Raw genomic sequence first — 16,993 nt, 5'->3', positions numbered from 1 at the left:
CGGCGGCTTTACAAGAACCCAAGTTTCATTCTGATGAAGAGATTCAATTTCTTCATTCATGGCAATCAACCACTTTGCAGAATCATCACAAGAAACTGCTTCTGAATAGGTGGAAGGCTCACCAGCTGCATCAGTTTCTTCTGCAACAGACAAAGCATATGCAACTAAATTTGCATATCTTTGTGGTGGTCGAATGTCTCTCCTTTGTCTATCTCTGGCTATGGAATTTTCCTCTTCTTCTGAACTATCTTCAATAATAGATTCAAGTGCATCTACTGGCACTTGCTGAATAAAAGATTTGGATTGAGAAGGACCAGAACTGCCAATATCAAGCTCCACCTGCTTCTGTGTACTATCAGTAGTACAAGGACTAGAAGACTCCTTCTTGGAAGATAACATAGACAATTCATCAAAAGTAACATCTCTACTGATTACAAATTTTGAGGATTTGGGTTCAGGACACCATAATCTGTATCCTTTCACCCCAGAAGTATATCCAAGAAAAATGCACTTTTTAGCCCTAGGCTCCAATTTTCCATCATTCACGTGCATGTATGCTGGACACCCAAAAACTTTTAAATTGGAGTAATCAGCAGGAGTACCTGACCAAACTTCCTCAGGAGTTTTGAAATCAAGAGATGCAGAAGGAGAACGGTTGACAATATAACAGGCCATATTGATCGCCTCTGCCCAAAAGTCGTTTGTCAACCCTGCATTGGAGATCATACATCTTGCTCTCTCCAAAAGCGTTCTGTTCATACGTTCAGCCACACCATTTTGTTGATGCGTCATCCTGACGGTGTGATGCCGAACAATTCCTTCATTTTTGCAAAATTCATTAAATTCACCTCCACAAAATTTCATACCATTATCTGTTCTCAACCGCTTAACATGTTTTCCTGCTTGTTTCTCAATCAAAACTTTCCATTGCTTGAAAGTTGGGAAAACATCATTTTTATGCTTAAGAAAATAGACCCAAACTTTCCTTGAATAGTCATCAATGAAAGTCAACATGTACCTGACACCACCTTTAGAAGGAGCACGAGAAGGACCCCATAGATCTGAATGAATGTAATCAAGAGTACCTTTTGTCTTGTGAATTGCTGGTGAACTGAAGCTGACTCTTTTCTGCTTCCCAAAAATACAATGTTTACAGAATTCCAATGGACCGGTACTTTGTCCACACAGAAGTCCTCTTTTGCTTAGTATGCCCAAGCCTTTTTCGCTCATATGCCCTAAACGCATTTGCCATAATTTGGTGATGTCTGTATCTGTCAAAAATGATGTTGAAACAGCAGCAGCAACTGTAACAGTAGATCCCTGCAAAATATATAAAGTACCAGATCTGTGTGCCTTCATAACAACAAGAGCTCCTCGAGTGATTTTGAAAACTCCATCTCCACCTGAATACCTGCACCCGATAGACTCAAGAGTGCCCAAAGAGATGAGATTTTTCTTCAAATCTGGAACATGTCTAACATTTGTGAGCGTCCTCACAATACCATCGTACATTTTAATTCGGATTGTGCCTTTGCCAACAACTTTACAAACAGCGTTGTTGCCCATTAAGACAACTCCACTTTCAGTTGATTCATATGTTGTAAACCAATCCCTATTGGGACACATATGATATGAACAACCCGAATCTAAAATTCACTCATTGTTAGACCTAAAATTATTTTCTGTTGCACAGAAAATAGTTCCATCATTCTCATCAACGGCAATACTAGCCTCGGTGGTTTCACTCCTTTTCTCCTTTTACTTTTCTTTATTTTTCAATTTAAAGCAATCAGCGATAATATGGCCCTTCTTTTTACAATAGTTGCACACCACATTTTTATGTCTGGACTTGGATCTACTTCTATTTTCTGTGTTTCTCTTTTCAGATCTACCCCGAACAAACAAGCCATCGGCTTGACTCCTACTAGTTTCCCCAGTAATATTCCTATCTATCTGCTCTTTAGATTTTAATGCAGATTTAATTTCCCGATACGAAATTGTTTCCTTTCCATATATCATAGTATCACGAAAATGCTTAAAGGACTGGGGGAGGGAACATAAAAGTAATAGGGTTTGATCTTCATCATCAATTTTCGAATCTATATTCTCCAAATCCATAATAATGGAATTAAATTTATCAAGATGGGAGAGTATAGATGTACCTTCAGACATCCGAAGCATATACAAACTTTGCTTCAAATATAGTCGATTCTCGACTGTTTTCTTCATATACAAGGCTTTCAATTTATCCCACATAGCCTTGGCCGAAGTCTCCATTGCTACCTCACGCAATACCTCATCGGAGAGATTTAAAATTATGTTGGATCTGGCCTTCTTATCCATATCGGCGAAATCCGCATCTTTTACATCTTCTGGCTTTTTCTCAATTCCTTGAATTGCCAAGTCAACTCCGTCTTGAATAAGAATGGCCTCCATCTTGAGCTGCCACATGCCGAAATTGACATTTCTGTCGAATTTTTCGACAACCGTCTTTGTTATCGTCATTGTTGCCACAAAATCTGTAACTTGAAGTTTGTCTCAAAAAACTGGTCAAAATCTGCAAGTCTCGTGAGTGGGCCCCACAGGGTGACCGGGCCCCACGAGGATGAACGGACCCCACAAGGTGAGTGGGCCCTACAGATAAACGGACCCCACAGGATGAGTGGGCCCCACAGGATGGACGGGCCCCTCCAAATGAACGGCCCCACCAGATGAACCTGTCTTGCAAAATATAACAACCAACTCTGACACCAGTTTGTTAGGACCGGACCAGGAAATAGACAAACTCAAGTTAGCACAAATTAGGCGGTATAACCGACCATATAATAGATAGGCGGTAGATACCAGCCATATAATAATTAGGCGGTAAAACCGACCATATAAAGACGGATAACAAAGCAAATAAAAGACACAGAAGATTTACGTGGTTCGGTCAAATTGACCTACGTCCACGGGCGAGAGAGGAGCAATATTTCTACTATGAAGAAAGAAATACAAAAGCCGTAGGAAAGTGGTTCCTAGGCCAAAAAGCACTTATAAAAGGTTTAGAAAATATTCCTAAACACAATACAAGAGAACCTAAAATATTTGACTAAATGGGTTAGATGACTCAAGAAACTAATAGCCCATATAACTCTCTTGAGTGGTGCGAGTTGATTCCTTCATCAGGCTCCCTTATTTATAGGAAACCAAAGGAAGAATTCCTTTGGCTTCTACCGATGTGGAACGAAGCACCAAAAACATTTGGTCAACAAATGCGGCTTCAACAAATCTCCACCTTGATGAGTCCCAAACATCGAGAGATTATAAACTTGCTCCACCTTCTTCACATAAGCCCCAATGGGCTTAAATCACCAACAATGAACACCAACCAAATCCAAGCACTGTTTGAACTTGTAAACTGGAAGAGGTTTCGTAAACATATCGGCTGGATTGTCCTTAATATTGATTTTCTGAATAAGGACTTTTCCCTCAGCAACGATATTCCGAATGAAGTGATACTTCACATCAATATGTTTCGTCCTCTCATGATACATCTGATCTTTAGTCAAGTGTATGGCACTTTGACTATCACAGTGAATATCAGTAACACCTTGATATAGACTTAACTCGCTAAATAAACTCTTCAACCACAAGGCTTCTTTGATTGCCTCGGTCACAGCCATATATTCTGCTTCTGTAGTAGACAAAGCTACGACAGGTTGTAGAGTAGCTTTCCAACTAACAGCACAACCGCCAATGCAAAATGCATAGCCTGAAAGAGATCTTCTCCTGTCAAGATCCCCAGCGTAGTCTGAGTCTACAAAACCAACCAAAGTGTTATTATTTCTTCCAAACTCCAAACATGCATTTGAAGTACCTCGCAAGTATCTGAGAATCCACTTCACAGCCTGCCAATGTGTTTTACCAGGCCAAGACATATATCTGCTAACAACACTGACTGCTTGTGCAATATCTGGATGAGTACAAACCATTGCATACATAATACTGCCGACTGCACTGGAATAAGGAACCCGTGCCATATAATCTTCCTTTTCATCTGATTTTGGTGATTGAGCAGCAGATAGCCGAAAATGGCTAGCAAGAGGAGTAGATACTGGTTTAGCATCTTTCATGTCAAAATGCTCCAAGACTTTCTCAAGATAATTTTTCTGGGTCAAAAACAACTTCCCTACTCCTCGATCTCGATTGATATCCATGCCAAGAATTTTCTTAGCTGCTCCCAAATCTTTCATTTCAAATTCACTATTTAACTGCAGTTTTAGAGTGTGAATTTCTGACAAATTCTTGGCAGCAATGAGCATGTCATCAACATATAACAATAAGTAAATGAAAGAACCATCATTTAACTTCCGGAAGTAAACACAACTATCATACATGCTCCTTGAATAACCATGACCCAACATAAAGAAATCAAATCTCTTATACCATTGTCTTGGAGACTGTTTCAATCCATATAAGGATTTCTTCAATAAGCAAACATGGTCTTTCTTACCTTCAATTTCAAAACCCTAGGGTTGTCTCATATAAATTTGTTCTTCAAGTTCGCCATGTAAGAAAGCTGTCTTAACGTCGAGCTGTTCTAACTCCAAATTATACATGGCAACTAAAGCAAGCAAAACACGAAAAGAGCTATGTTTAACAACAGGTGAGAATATATCATTAAAATCAACACCTTGTACCTGACTATAGCCTTTTGCAACCAATCGTGCTTTATATCTTGCATCTTCAACCCCTGGAATACCTTCCTTTTTCTTGAAGACCCACTTGCAACCAACAATTTTCTTAGCTGACGGCGGCTTTACAAGAACCCAAGTTTCATTCTGATGAAGAGATTCAATTTCTTCATTCATGGCAATCAACCACTTTGCAGAATCATCACAAGAAACTGCTTCTGAATAGGTGGAAGGCTCACCAGCTGCATCAGTTTCTTCTGCAACAGACAAAGCATATGCAACTAAATTTGCATATCTTTGTGGTGGTCGAATGTCTCTCCTTTGTCTATCTCTGGCTATGGAATATTCCTCTTCTTCTGAACTATCTTCAATAATAGATTCAAGTGCATCTACTGGCACTTGCTGAATAAAAGATTTGGATTGAGAAGGACCAGAACTGCCAATATCAAGCTCCACCTGCTTCTGTGTACTATCAGTAGTACAAGGACTAGAAGACTCCTTCTTGGAAGATAACATAGACAATTCATCAAAAGTAACATCTCTACTGATTACAAATTTTGAGGATTTGGGTTCAGGACACCATAATCTGTATCCTTTCACCCCAGAAGTATATCCAAGAAAAATGCACTTTTTAGCCCTAGGCTCCAATTTTCCATCATTCACGTGCATGTATGCTGGACACCCAAAAACTTTTAAATTGGAGTAATCAGCAGGAGTACCTGACCAAACTTTCTCAGGAGTTTTGAAATCAAGAGATGCAGAAGGAGAACGGTTGACAATATAACAGGCCATATTGATCGCCTCTGCCCAAAAGTCGTTTGTCAACCCTGCATTGGAGATCATACATCTTGCTCTCTCCAAAAGCGTTCTGTTCATACGTTCAGCCACACCATTTTGTTGAGGCGTCATCCTGACGGTGTGATGCCGAACAATTCCTTCATTTTTGCAAAATTCATTAAATTCACCTCCACAAAATTTCATACCATTATCTGTTCTCAACCGCTTAACATGTTTTCCTGCTTGTTTCTCAATCAAAACTTTCCATTGCTTGAAAGTTAGGAAAACATCATTTTTATGCTTAAGAAAATAGACCCAAACTTTCCTTGAATAGTCATCAATGAAAGTCAACATGTACCTGACACCACCTTTAGAAGGAGCACGAGAAGGACCCCATAGATCTGAATGAATGTAATCAAGAGTACCTTTTGTCTTGTGAATTGCTGGTGAACTGAAGCTGACTCTTTTCTGCTTCCCAAAAATACAATGTTTACAGAATTCCAATGGACCGGTACTTTGTCCACACAGAAGTCCTCTTTTGCTTAGTATGCCCAAGCCTTTTTCGCTCATATGCCCCAAACGCATTTGCCATAATTTGGTGATGTCTGTATCTGTCAAAAATGATGTTGAAACAGCAGCAGCACCTGTAACAGTAGATCCCTGCAAAATATATAAAGTACCAGATCTGTGTGCCTTCATAACAACAAGAGCTCCTCGAGTGATTTTGAAAACTCCATCTCCACCTGAATACCTGCACCCGATAGACTCAAGAGTGCCCAAAGAGATGAGATTTTTCTTCAAATCTGGAACATATCTAACATTTGTGAGCGTCCTCACAATACCATCGTACATTTTAATTCGGATTGTGCCTTTGCCAACAACTTTACAAACAGCGTTGTTGCCCATTAAGACAACTCCACTTTCAGTTGATTCATATGTTGTAAACCAGTCCCTATTGGGACACATATGATATGAACAACCCGAATCTAAAATTCACTCATTGTTAGACCTAAAATTATTTTCTGTTGCACAGAAAATAGTTCCATCATTCTCATCAACGGCAATACTAGCCTCGGTGGTTTCACTCCTTTTCTCCTTTTGCTTTTCTTTATTTTTCAATTTAAAGCAATCAGAGATAATATGACCCTTCTTTTTACAATAGTTGCACACCACATTTTTATGTCTGGACTTGGATCTACTTCTATTTTCTGTGTTTCTCTTTTCAGATCTACCCCGAACAAACAAGCCATCGGCTTGACTCCCACTAGTTTCCCCAGTAATATTCCTATCTATCTGCTCTTTAGATTTTAATGCAGATTTAATTTCCCGATACGAAATTGTTTCCTTTCCATATATCATAGTATCACGGAAATGCTTAAAGGACTGGGGGAGGGAACATAAAAGTAATAGGGTTTGATCTTCATCATCAATTTTCGAATCTATATTCTCCAAATCCATAATAATGGAATTAAATTTATCAAGATGGGAGAGTATAGATGTACCTTCAGACATCCGAAGCATATACAAACTTTGCTTCAAATATAGTCGATTCTCGACTGTTTTCTTCATATACAAGGCTTTCAATTTATCCCACATAGCCTTGGCCGAAGTCTCCATTGCTACCTCACGCAATACCTTATCGGAGAGATTTAAAATTATGCTGGATCTGGCCTTCTTATCCATATCGGCGACATCCGCATCTTTTACATCTTCTGGCTTTTTCTCAATTCCTTGAATTGCCAAGTCAACTCCGTCTTGAATAAGAATGGCCTCCATCTTGAGCTGCCACATGCCGAAGTTGACATTTCGGTCGAATTTTTCGACAACCGTCTTTGTTATCGTCATTGTTGCCACAAAATCTGTAACTTGAAGTTTGTCTCAAAAAACTGGTCAAAATCTGCAAGTCTCGTGAGTGGGCCCCACAGGGTGAGCGGGCCCCGTGAGATAAGCGGGCCCCACAAGGATGAACGGACCCCACAAGGTGAGTGGGCCCTACAGATAAACGGACCCCACAGGATGAGTGGGCCCCACAGGATGGACGGGCCCCTCCAAATGAACGGCCCCACCAGATGAACCTGTCTTGCAAAATATAACAACCAACTCTGATACCAGTTTGTTAGGACCGGACCAGGAAATAGACAAACTCAAGTTAGCACAAATTATGCGGTATAACCGACCATATAATAGATAGGCGGTAGATACCAGCCATATAATAATTAGGCGGTAAAACCGAACATATAAAGACGGATAACAAAGCAAATAAAAGACACAGAAGATTTACGTGGTTCGGTCAAATTGACCTACGTCCACAGGCGAGAGAGGAGCAATATTTCTACTATGAAAAAGAAATACAAAAGCCGTAGGAAAGTGGTTCCTAGGCCAAAAAGCACTTATAAAAGGTTTAGAAAATATTCCTAAACACAATACAAGAGAGCCTAAAATATTTGACTAAATGGGCTAGATGACTCAAGAAACTAATAGCCCATATAACTCTCTTGAGTGGTGCGAGTTGATTCCTTCATCAGGCTCCCTTATTTATAGGAAACCAAAGGAAGAATTCCTTTGGCTTCTACCGATGTGGGACGAAGCACCAAAAACATTTGGTCAACAAATGCGGCTTCAACAAATCTCCACCTTGATGAGTCCCAAACATCGAGAGATTATAAACTTGCTCCACCTTTTTCACATAAGCCCCAATGGGCTTAAATCACCAACAATGAACACCAACCAAATCCAACCACTGTTTGAACTTGTAAACTGGAAGAGGTTTCGTAAACATATCGGCTGGATTGTCCTTAATATTGATTTTCTGAATAAGGACTTTTCCCTCAGCAACGATATTCCGAATGAAGTGATACTTCACATCAATATGTTTCGTCCTCTCATGATACATCTGATCTTTAGTCAAGTGTATGGCACTTTGACTATCACAGTGAATATCAGTAACACCTTGATATAGACTTAACTCGCTAAATAAACTCTTCAACCACAAGGCTTCTTTGATTGCCTCGGTCACAGCCATATATTCTGCTTCTGTAGTAGACAAAGCTACGACAGGTTGTAGAGTAGCTTTCCAACTAACAGCACAACCGCCAATGCAAAATGCATAGCCTGAAAGAGATCTTCTCCTGTCAAGATCCCCAGCGTAGTCTGAGTCTACAAAACCAACCAAAGTGTTATTATTTCTTCCAAACTCCAAACATGCATTTGAAGTACCTCGCAAGTATCTGAGAATCCACTTCACAGCCTGCCAATGTGTTTTACCAGGCCAACACATATATCTGCTAACAACACTGACTGCTTGTGCAATATCTGGATGAGTACAAACCATTGCATACATAATACTGCCGACTGCACTGGAATAAGGAACCCGTGCCATATAATCTTCCTTTTCATCTGATTTTGGTGATTGAGCAGCAGATAGCCGAAAATGGCTAGCAAGAGGAGTAGATACTGGTTTAGCATCTTTCATGTCAAAATGCTCCAAGACTTTCTCAAGATAATTTTTCTGGGTCAAAAACAACTTCCCTACTCCTCGATCTCGATTGATATCCATGCCAAGAATTTTCTTAGCTGCTCCCAAATCTTTCATTTCAAATTCACTATTTAACTGCAGTTTTAGAGTGTGAATTTCTGACAAATTCTTGGCAGCAATGAGCATGTCATCAACATATAACAATAAGTAAATGAAAGAACCATCATTTAACTTCCGGAAGTAAACACAACTATCATACATGCTCCTTGAATAACCATGACCCAATATAAAGAAATCAAATCTCTTATACCATTGTCTTGGAGACTACTTCAATCCATATAAGGATTTCTTCAATAAGCAAACATGGTCTTTCTTACCTTCAATTTCAAAACCCTAGGGTTGTCTCATATAAATTTGTTCTTCAAGTTCGCCATGTAAGAAAGCTGTCTTAACGTCGAGCTGTTCTAACTCCAAATTATACATGGCAACTAAAGCAAGCAAAACACGAAGAGAGCTATGTTTAACAACAGGTGAGAATATATCATTAAAATCAACACCTTGTACCTGACTATAGCCTTTTGCAACCAATCGTGCTTTATATCTTGCATCTTCAACCCCTGGAATACCTTCCTTTTTCTTGAAGACCCACTTGCAACCAACAATTTTCTTAGCTGACGGCGGCTTTACAAGAACCCAAGTTTCATTCTGATGAAGAGATTCAATTTCTTCATTCATCGCAATCAACCACTTTGCAGAATCATCACAAGAAACTGCTTCTGAATAGGTGGAAGGCTCACCAGCTGCATCAGTTTCTTCTGCAACAGACAAAGCATATGCAACTAAATTTGCATATCTTTGTGGTGGTCGAATGTCTCTCCTTTGTCTATCTCTGGCTATGGAATATTCCTCTTCTTCTGAACTATCTTCAATAATAGATTCAAGTGCATCTACTGGCACTTGCTGAATAAAAGATTTGGATTGAGAAGGACCAGAACTGCCAATATCAAGCTCCACCTGCTTCTGTGTACTATCAGTAGTACAAGGACTAGAAGACTCCTTCTTGGAAGATAACATAGACAATTCATCAAAAGTAACATCTCTACTGATTACAAATTTTGAGGATTTGGGTTCAGGACACCATAATCTGTATCCTTTCACCCCAGAAGTATATCCAAGAAAAATGCACTTTTTAGCCCTAGACTCAAATTTTCCATCATTCACGTGCATTTATGCTGGACACCCAAAAACTTTTAAATTGGAGTAATCAGCAGGAGTACCTGACCAAACTTCCTCAGGAGTTTTGAAATCAAAAGATGCAGAAGGAGAACGGTTGACAATATAACAGGCCATATTGATCGCCTCTGCCCAAAAGTCGTTTGTCAACCCTGCATTGGAGATCATACATCTTGCTCTCTCCAAAAGCGTTCTGTTCATACGTTCAGCCACACCATTTTGTTGAGGCGTCATCCTGACGGTGTGATGCCGAACAATTCCTTCATTTTTGCAAAATTCATTAAATTCACCTCCACAAAATTCCATACCATTATCTGTTCTCAACCGCTTAACATGTTTTCCTGCTTGTTTCTCAATCAAAACTTTCCATTGCTTGAAAGTTAGGAAAACATCATTTTTATGCTTAAGAAAATAGACCCAAACTTTCCTTGAATAGTCATCAATGAAAGTCAACATGTACCTGACACCACCTTTAGAAGGAGCACGAGAAGGACCCCATAGATCTGAATGAATGTAATCAAGAGTACCTTTTGTCTTGTGAATTGCTGGTGAACTGAAGCTGACTCTTTTCTGCTTCCCAAAAATACAATGTTTACAGAATTCCAATGGACCGGTACTTTGTCCACACAGAAGTCCTCTTTTGCTTAGTATGCCCAAGCCTTTTTCGCTCATATGCCCCAAACGCATTTGCCATAATTTGGTGATGTCTGTATCTGTCAAAAATGATGTTGAAACAGCAGCAGCACCTGTAACAGTAGATCCCTGCAAAATATATAAAGTACCAGATCTGTGTGCCTTCATAACAACAAGAGCTCCTCGAGTGATTTTGAAAACTCCATCTCCACCTGAATACCTGCACCCGATAGACTCAAGAGTGCCCAAAGAGATGAGATTTTTCTTCAAATCTGGAACATATCTAACATTTGTGAGCGTCCTCACAATACCATCGTACATTTTAATTCGGATTGTGCCTTTGCCAACAACTTTACAAACAGCGTTGTTGCCCATTAAGACAACTCCACTTTCAGTTGATTCATATGTTGTAAACCAGTCCCTATTGGGACACATATGATATGAACAACCCGAATCTAAAATTCACTCATTGTTAGACCTAAAATTATTTTCTGTTGCACAGAAAATAGTTCCATCATTCTCATCAACGGCAATACTAGCCTCGGTGGTTTCACTCCTTTTCTCCTTTTGCTTTTCTTTATTTTTCAATTTAAAGCAATCAGAGATAATATGACCCTTCTTTTTACAATAGTTGCACACCACATTTTTATGTCTGGACTTGGATCTACTTCTATTTTCTGTGTTTCTCTTTTCAGATCTACCCCGAACAAACAAGCCATCGGCTTGACTCCCACTAGTTTCCCCAGTAATATTCCTATCTATCTGCTCTTTAGATTTTAATGCAGATTTAATTTCCCGATACGAAATTGTTTCCTTTCCATATATCATAGTATCACGGAAATGCTTAAAGGACTGGGGGAGGGAACATAAAAGTAATAGGGTTTGATCTTCATCATCAATTTTCGAATCTATATTCTCCAAATCCATAATAATGGAATTAAATTTATCAAGATGGGAGAGTATAGATGTACCTTCAGACATCCGAAGCATATACAAACTTTGCTTCAAATATAGTCGATTCTCGACTGTTTTCTTCATATACAAGGCTTTCAATTTATCCCACATAGCCTTGGCCGAAGTCTCCATTGCTACCTCACGCAATACCTTATCGGAGAGATTTAAAATTATGCTGGATCTGGCCTTCTTATCCATATCGGCGACATCCGCATCTTTTACATCTTCTGGCTTTTTCTCAATTCCTTGAATTGCCAAGTCAACTCCGTCTTGAATAAGAATGGCCTCCATCTTGAGCTGCCACATGCCGAAGTTGACATTTCGGTCGAATTTTTCGACAACCGTCTTTGTTATCGTCATTGTTGCCACAAAATCTGTAACTTGAAGTTTGTCTCAAAAAACTGGTCAAAATCTGCAAGTCTCGTGAGTGGGCCCCACAGGGTGAGCGGGCCCACGAGATAAGCGGGCCCCACAAGGATGAACGGACCCCACAAGGTGAGTGGGCCCTACAGATAAACGGACCCCACAGGATGAGTGGGCCCCACAGGATGGACGGGCCCCTCCAAATGAACGGCCCCACCAGATGAACCTGTCTTGCAAAATATAACAACCAACTCTGATACCAGTTTGTTAGGACCGGACCAGGAAATAGACAAACTCAAGTTAGCACAAATTATGCGGTATAACCGACCATATAATAGATAGGCGGTAGATACCAGCCATATAATAATTAGGCGGTAAAACCGAACATATAAAGACGGATAACAAAGCAAATAAAAGACACAGAAGATTTACGTGGTTCGGTCAAATTGACCTACGTCCACAGGCGAGAGAGGAGCAATATTTCTACTATGAAAAAGAAATACAAAAGCCGTAGGAAAGTGGTTCCTAGGCCAAAAAGCACTTATAAAAGGTTTAGAAAATATTCCTAAACACAATACAAGAAAGCCTAAAATATTTGACTAAATGGGCTAGATGACTCAAGAAACTAATAGCCCATATAACTCTCTTGAGTGGTGCGAGTTGATTCCTTCATCAGGGTCCCTTATTTATAGGAAACCAAAGGAAGAATTCCTTTGGCTTCTACCGATGTGGGACGAAGCACCAAAAACATTTGGTCAACAAATGCGGCTTCAACAAATCTCCACCTTGATGAGTCCCAAACATCGAGAGATTATAAACTTGCTCCACCTTCTTCACATAAGCCCCAATGGGCTTAAATCACCAACAATGAACACCAACCAAATCCAACCACTGTTTGAACTTGTAAACTGGAAGAGGTTTCGTAAACATATCGGCTGGATTGTCCTTAATATTGATTTTCTGAATAAGGACTTTTCCCTCAGCAACGATATTCCGAATGAAGTGATACTTCACATCAATATGTTTCGTCCTCTCATGATACATCTGATCTTTAGTCAAGTGTATGGCACTTTGACTATCACAGTGAATATCAGTAACACCTTGATATAGACTTAACTCGCTAAATAAACTCTTCAACCACAAGGCTTCTTTGATTGCCTCGGTCACAGCCATATATTCTGCTTCTGTAGTAGACAAAGCTACGACAGGTTGTAGAGTAGCTTTCCAACTAACAGCACAACCGCCAATGCAAAATGCATAGCCTGAAAGAGATCTTCTCCTGTCAAGATCCCCAGCGTAGTCTGAGTCTACAAAACCAACCAAAGTGTTATTATTTCTTCCAAACTCCAAACATGCATTTGAAGTACCTCGCAAGTATCTGAGAATCCACTTCACAGCCTGCCAATGTGTTTTACCAGGCCAAGACATATATCTGCTAACAACACTGACTGCTTGTGCAATATCTGGATGAGTACAAACCATTGCATACATAATACTGCCGACTGCACTGGAATAAGGAACCCGTGCCATATAATCTTCCTTTTCATCTGATTTTGGTGATTGAGCAGCAGATAGCCGAAAATGGCTAGCAAGAGGAGTAGATACTGGTTTAGCATCTTTCATGTCAAAATGCTCCAAGACTTTCTCAAGATAATTTTTCTGGGTCAAAAACAACTTCCCTACTCCTCGATCTCGATTGATATCCATGCCAAGAATTTTCTTAGCTGCTCCCAAATCTTTCATTTCAAATTCACTATTTAACTGCAGTTTTAGAGTGTGAATTTCTGACAAATTCTTGGCAGCAATGAGCATGTCATCAACATATAACAATAAGTAAATGAAAGAACCATCATTTAACTTCCGGAAGTAAACACAACTATCATACATGCTCCTTGAATAATCATGACCCAACATAAAGAAATCAAATCTCTTATACCATTGTCTTGGAGACTGTTTCAATCCATATAAGGATTTCTTCAATAAGCAAACATGGTCTTTCTTACCTTCAATTTCAAAACCCTAGGGTTGTCTCATATAAATTTGTTCTTCAAGTTCGCCATGTAAGAAAGCTGTCTTAACGTCGAGCTGTTCTAACTCCAAATTATACATGGCAACTAAAGCAAGCAAAACACGAAGAGAGCTATGTTTAACAACAGGTGAGAATATATCATTAAAATCAACACCTTGTACCTGACTATAGCCTTTTGCAACCAATCGTGCTTTATATCTTGCATCTTCAACCCCTGGAATACCTTCCTTTTTCTTGAAGACCCACTTGCAACCAACAATTTTCTTAGCTGACGGCGGCTTTACAAGAACCCAAGTTTCATTCTGATGAAGAGATTCAATTTCTTCATTCATCGCAATCAACCACTTTGCAGAATCATCACAAGAAACTGCTTCTGAATAGGTGGAAGGCTCACCAGCTGCATCAGTTTCTTCTGCAACAGACAAAGCATATGCAACTAAATTTGCATATCTTTGTGGTGGTCGAATGTCTCTCCTTTGTCTATCTCTGGCTATGGAATATTCCTCTTCTTCTGAACTATCTTCAATAATAGATTCAAGTGCATCTACTGGCACTTGCTGAATAAAAGATTTGGATTGAGAAGGACCAGAACTGCCAATATCAAGCTCCACCTGCTTCTGTGTACTATCAGTAGTACAAGGACTAGAAGACTCCTTCTTGGAAGATAACATAGACAATTCATCAAAAGTAACATCTCTACTGATTACAAATTTTGAGGATTTGGGTTCAGGACACCATAATCTGTATCCTTTCACCCCAAAAGTATATCCAAGAAAAATGCACTTTTTAGCCCTAGACTCAAATTTTCCATCATTCACGTGCATTTATGCTGGACACCCAAAAACTTTTAAATTGGAGTAATCAGCAGGAGTACCTGACCAAAATTCCTCAGGAGTTTTGAAATCAAAAGATGCAGAAGGAGAACGGTTGACAATATAACAGGCCATATTGATCGCCTCTGCCCAAAAGTCGTTTGTCAACCCTGCATTGGAGATCATACATCTTGCTCTCTCCAAAAGCGTTCTGTTCATACGTTCACCCACACCATTTTGTTGAGGCGTCATCCTGACGGTGTGATGCCGAACAATTCCTTCATTTTTGCAAAATTCATTAAATTCACCTCCACAAAATTCCATACCATTATCTGTTCTCAACCGCTTAACATGTTTTCCTGCTTGTTTCTCAATCAAAACTTTCTATTGCTTGAAAGTTAGGAAAACATCATTTTTATGTTTAAGAAAATAGACCCAAACTTTCCTTGAATAGTCATCAATGAAAGTCAACATGTACCTGACACCACCTTTAGAAGGAGCACGAGAAGGACCCCATAGATCTGAATGAATGTAATCAAGAGTACCTTTTGTCTTGTGAATTGCTGGTGAACTGAAGCTGACTCTTTTCTGCTTCCCAAAAATACAATGTTTACAGAATTTCAATGGACCGGTACTTTGTCCACACAGAAGTCCTCTTTTGCTTAGTATGCCCAAGCCTTTTTCGCTCATATGCCCCAAACGCATTTGCCATAATTTGGTGATGTCTGTATCTGTCAAAAATGATGTTGAAACAGCAGCAGCACCTGTAACAGTAGATCCCTGCAAAATATATAAAGTACCAGATCTGTGTGCCTTCATAACAACAAGAGCTCCTCGAGTGATTTTGAAAACTCCATCTCCACCTGAATACCTGCACCCGATAGACTCAAGAGTGCCCAAAGAGATGAGATTTTTCTTCAAATCTGGAACATATCTAACATTTGTGAGCGTCCTCACAATACCATCGTACATTTTAATTCGGATTGTGCCTTTGCCAACAACTTTACAAACAGCGTTGTTGCCCATTAAGACAGCTCCACTTTCAGTTGATTCATATGTTGTAAACCAGTCCCTATTGGGACACATATGATATGAACAACCCGAATCTAAAATTCACTCATTGTTAGACCTAAAATTATTTTCTGTTGCACAGAAAATAGTTCCATCATTCTCATCAACGGCAATACTAGCCTCGGTGGTTTCACTCCTTTTCTCCTTTTGCTTTTCTTTATTTTTCAATTTAAAGCAATCAGAGATAATATGACCCTTCTTTTTACAATAGTTGCACACCACATTTTTATGTCTGGACTTGGATCTACTTCTATTTTCTGTGTTTCTCTTTTCAGATCTACCCCGAACAAACAAGCCATCGGCTTGACTCCCACTAGTTTCCCCAGTAATATTCCTATCTATCTGCTCTTTAGATTTTAATGCAGATTTAATTTCCCGATACGAAATTGTTTCCTTTCCATATATCATAGTATCACGGAAATGCTTAAAGGACTGGGGGAGGGAACATAAAAGTAATAGGGTTTGATCTTCATCATCAATTTTCGAATCTATATTCTCCAAATCCATAATAATGGAATTAAATTTATCAAGATGGGAGAGTATAGATGTACCTTCAGACATCCGAAGCATATACAAACTTTGCTTCAAATATAGTCGATTCTCGACTGTTTTCTTCATATACAAGGCTTTCAATTTATCCCACATAACCTTGGCCGAAGTCTCCATTGCTACCTCACGCAATACCTTATCGGAGAGATTTAAAATTATGCTGGATCTGGCCTTCTTATCCATATCGGCGACATCCGCATCTTTTACATCTTCTGGCTTTTTCTCAATTCCTTGAATTGCCAAGTCAACTCCGTCTTGAATAAGAATGGCCTCCATCTTGAGCTGCCACATGCCGAAGTTGACATTTCGGTCGAATTTTTCGACAACCGTCTTTGTTATCGTCATTGTTGCCACAAAATCTGTAACTTGAAGTTTGTCTCAAAAAACTGGTCAAAATCTGCAAGTCTCGTGAGTGGGCCCC

The sequence above is a fragment of the Coffea arabica genome, chromosome 4c (genome assembly GCF_036785885.1).
Source record: "Coffea arabica cultivar ET-39 chromosome 4c, Coffea Arabica ET-39 HiFi, whole genome shotgun sequence".
NCBI classification, from domain to species: domain Eukaryota; kingdom Viridiplantae; phylum Streptophyta; class Magnoliopsida; order Gentianales; family Rubiaceae; genus Coffea; species Coffea arabica.
Note: the sequence above shows the minus strand (reverse complement) of the source record.